At 30.7% G+C, this 3975-nt stretch overlaps 1 long non-coding RNA gene across 1 annotated transcript in view; it reads left to right on the top strand.

Moving 5' to 3' along the window:
- Positions 1-1930, top strand: part of LOC110270996 — a 23551-nt gene extending 21621 nt beyond the window's left edge. The window contains exon 3 of the long non-coding RNA XR_002360893.1: positions 1918-1930. This is a non-coding gene — a long non-coding RNA (uncharacterized LOC110270996). The remainder of the gene's footprint in view (positions 1-1917) is intronic.

Genomic DNA, 3975 nt, shown 5'->3' with positions numbered 1-3975 from the left:
TATAATACCGTATAGTTGGATTATGTCCTTTCATCAAAAGAAATTAAAACTCTCGGTAATGTTGCTACTTCTTAGCTAGATAGAGTAAGATTTGAGTTCTCTTTATCTTGTTTCATTCCTAGTTATAAGAAAAAAGATAAATACATCTCACATAAAAGATTTTTAGCTTTCATTTAATTTATAATTATTCCAAGCTAGCATACTGTAACTTTTTTTTTTTTAAGAGAAAGTATAGGGACCAACACTTTTATTAAAATTTGACCCGTATTTAACCATTAAAAGAAAAGTAAGTAATTTTACACTGTTGGATAAAATTTCACACCATTAAAAATATCAATAATAATTAATTAATAACTATAAATCACAAAACTTGTTAACCCTTAAAACTCCTCTTCCTTAAATTTGTACATATATTGCTAGTCGTCATCAATTTAAACTGCAAAGACCACAATTAAGGTGGTACTATATTTCAAGCTCTCTAAGTCTCGTATGAGCGGAAAGAGAGCAAAAGTGAGCCCAGATTCCTTGCCGGCGCGCGGCAATTACCGAATAAGAAGGGATCTTGCTAATTCTACAACAGATGACGCCGCCGGCAAGTCATCCTTGGCTCAAGTCTACTCTCTCTGCCTCTTCATGCAAGACATTTGAGCAGTAATATGCAACATAATGAACTCAAATTTCACAATTCTTGATCTACGCTGATCTACTGCTTCAATGTGATCTTCCTATTTATAAGCATAGTCCATAGAATGTCAAAGGGTACGTATGGAATCATTTTCAATATACATATATACGGATAGCCCTAATAATAAGAATCAGATATATAATAAAAGCAAAAAGAAAAAGAAACGTTGACTTGGCTATCTTGTATGTGGGAATAGAATAAGCTTGACAGGGGAAGATAGCCACACATGACTGGTAGTGGTTAATTACCCATTCTTATGTTATGGCTTTATCATTGACATTGAGAATATGTTCTCTCGGAATTTAGCTTATCATAATGAATATAGAATTTATTTCACGAGCTGTGATTTCATTTTGACTTAATTAATTTGGCTCCACATACATATATAGCAACAGAATTATTTCTCTGTTGTTCCGAGATATAAAGCTCACTTCAATAATAATGTTGTCGATATCCACTGTATCCGTTTGATTTAAATAAGAGTTTAATTTTAATACAATAATCGTATAAAATATTTTACATAATTATTTATATATAATTAATATAAAAATTATTTATCTGACTTTATGTAATTAGAAAAGCAGCAAAAAGAAAAAGAAAAAGAAAAAGTGGGTGCCAAAATAAAAAAATATATATATATAAGTAAAAGTAAAGTGGAGAATGACGTTAGAAAGTGGAAACAGTAGGTAAAGTAAATATTTTCTGGTTGAACTTCTTGATTTCATTTACCACTTCTTGGAAAACACTTCGACACCGTTCCTAAAAAACACTTCCACACTGGTCCTTTTAAATACACCAGGTAAGGATAAGCATAAATATGTTGATTTGGTCCAATTACAACCTCCTTCCACCAATAAAAAAAAAAAGACTCGCAGCTGGAATTTAGAACAAATAACGATAAACGTAGGACAGAGATGAAAGAACAAAATTAATGAATTGATGAATATGCAGCAACTAGCAATTGTAGAAAAACAAATGAATTAATGAATTGAATCATCGGATCACACAATGCTAAGGACACCTATATATGTACATATCTTCACGTTAGACTTCGTCAAAAGACTAATTTTCAATTGTGACAACAAACCCTAACTACCTAAAGCTCTCAATCTTAAACTTCTTGATCTATTAATCTACATCTGTGTCCTCTAAAAGTCGAGTGCTTCCAGATTTTTTGTACATGTCCACGTCTGAATAGACAATAGAAAACGTCTTTTGGTTTTGAACGATAGATTAGACAAGATAGAGAAATATTGTTAAATCTCTAATCGATAAACTGCATTACGTACTGACGGTCTACCAATGTGTTTTTTCATTGTTACTAACAATAACATAAATATTAACACAAAAAATTCAATAGAGCAACCATAATATAACTTCTTTGGATGTTTGAAGTAGAACCATTCTATAAGTTGATCCGACTTTAGTATTTTGTTCTCGCAACTGTTTTTAAATTTGAGAGTTAGACCCAGCTGCCTCAATTTGGCCATATATAATGACTAATTCATTCTTCTCATTTGGTCTAAATGTTATTATTTTAATCATTTTGATTAAGTAGAGAGCTGAATACTAGCGGTGAATTCATTGTTGCCAGATGTAAAATGCTAAAGAGTATATTCTTCACCGTCTATATGTTAATGTCCAATTTCTGAAAAGAATGGAGAGAAGGACTAATCTTCCTTGTCCTGCACCAATTGATGAGCCATGGAAATGGTGGTACCAGCTACTACAAGTAGATATCAAAAAGAGATTGATATTAAACAGAAACTATCTCAAGCAGCGATTCTGACTTGATTATCGTGGAAAATAAGGAATGAAACCATATTTGAAAACACCAGGAGAGCCCCTCACAAATTGTTGCAGCGACTATTTTGAAAACTCAGATTAAAAGATGACAATCTTTCCTCTTTTCTTCTATTTATCTTCATATTTCTTGCTTTCTTTTTCATTGATTGTTTTCAGATTCTTATCGCTTATAGATTCTCAATTTACTCTTCATGCTTAATGTCCTTGTAAGGAACTTCTATTTGTTTCTTACTGAAATAAAATCTATATTTAACAAAAAAAAAAAAAAAAGTATTTCAGTATCATTTATCATTTAAAGAAAAAAACAACTAAATGTATAATCAATGTTTGGTGGTATCCACAATAGCATCTACTTCCCTCTCTTGTATAAAAAAAATTAGAATTTAGGAATGAAATGATACTGCAGGACTTTTACAAGAATTTGTAACTTGGATTTCTTTTAAAATATATATATATATATAACAGTTTAAGTATGCCACTGTACTTTAACAAAACAGCACCTGCTGAAGGCTTATCATGAGTGGCTTCTCTTCCTTCCTCTACCTTCACAATGTATGCTTCCTCCATTCTCACTCTCTTTTGTTTCTTCCTCCATAAATTATTAATTATTCCATATACTTTCATGTATATATGTCCTAACTTTAACAAAACATTACTGTTCCCATCGTTCTAACCAATCAGATCTATATAAATAATAGAGACTTGCTACACATACAAATCTTTTTGGCATACAAATCTATACAAGTTAGCACAAACTCAACAAAACAACTCTTAATTTAAAGAGCGTGTAAACACGTTCTTCCTCAACTTTGAATAGCGCGAAATGAGAAACGATTCTTCTTTAACGTTTGTATTCCACGTTCTTCCTCCTTCTCCTTCTCCTTCTTCTTCTTCTCCTTCTTCTTTGCATTCCTCCTCTTTTTTCTTCGCATTCTTTCTTCTTCTTCTTCGTATGTTTTATCCTCATCGTGGTTCTTTTTATTATTGTTATTGTTGTTGCATTTTTTTTCTCGTCCTCTTTCTATTGATTTTGCAACGTTATGTATTTTTTTCTTCTTTATTTGATTTTTTCTCCCAAGAAGAATTATAAGAAAATAAAATAAGAAGATGAGGAAGAAGAAGCAGTAGAAGATGAGGAGGAGGAAGAGGAAGAGTTTTGAATTATTCAGAACTTATCAAAATAAAAATACCCCCAAAATTCTTAAAATACACTCAAATATCTTCGTGTTACACCCAAATTTGCTGCAATACAGAAAAATATTTCTTCTAATGCTGCATTTTTTCCTCTTCTTCTTTTTTTTATTTCTTTCTTTCTTTTAGTTAAATGAATGTAAATTCATCTTCTTCCAAGTAATTTTGCAGCATTATGTGTTTCTTCTTTTTTTTTGTTTGATTTTTTTATTTTTATTCTTGTTAAGAGAGTAAACAAAAAGAAACTTGAGAAGATAAAACAAAAAGAAAAAGATGAATAAGAAAAAAAAGAA

Source organism: Arachis ipaensis, chromosome B04 (genome assembly GCF_000816755.2).
Source record: "Arachis ipaensis cultivar K30076 chromosome B04, Araip1.1, whole genome shotgun sequence".
Classification (NCBI taxonomy): Eukaryota; Viridiplantae; Streptophyta; class Magnoliopsida; order Fabales; family Fabaceae; genus Arachis; species Arachis ipaensis.
The sequence above is the reverse complement of the archived record's forward strand: the minus strand, read 5'-3'. Positions and strand labels throughout refer to the sequence as shown.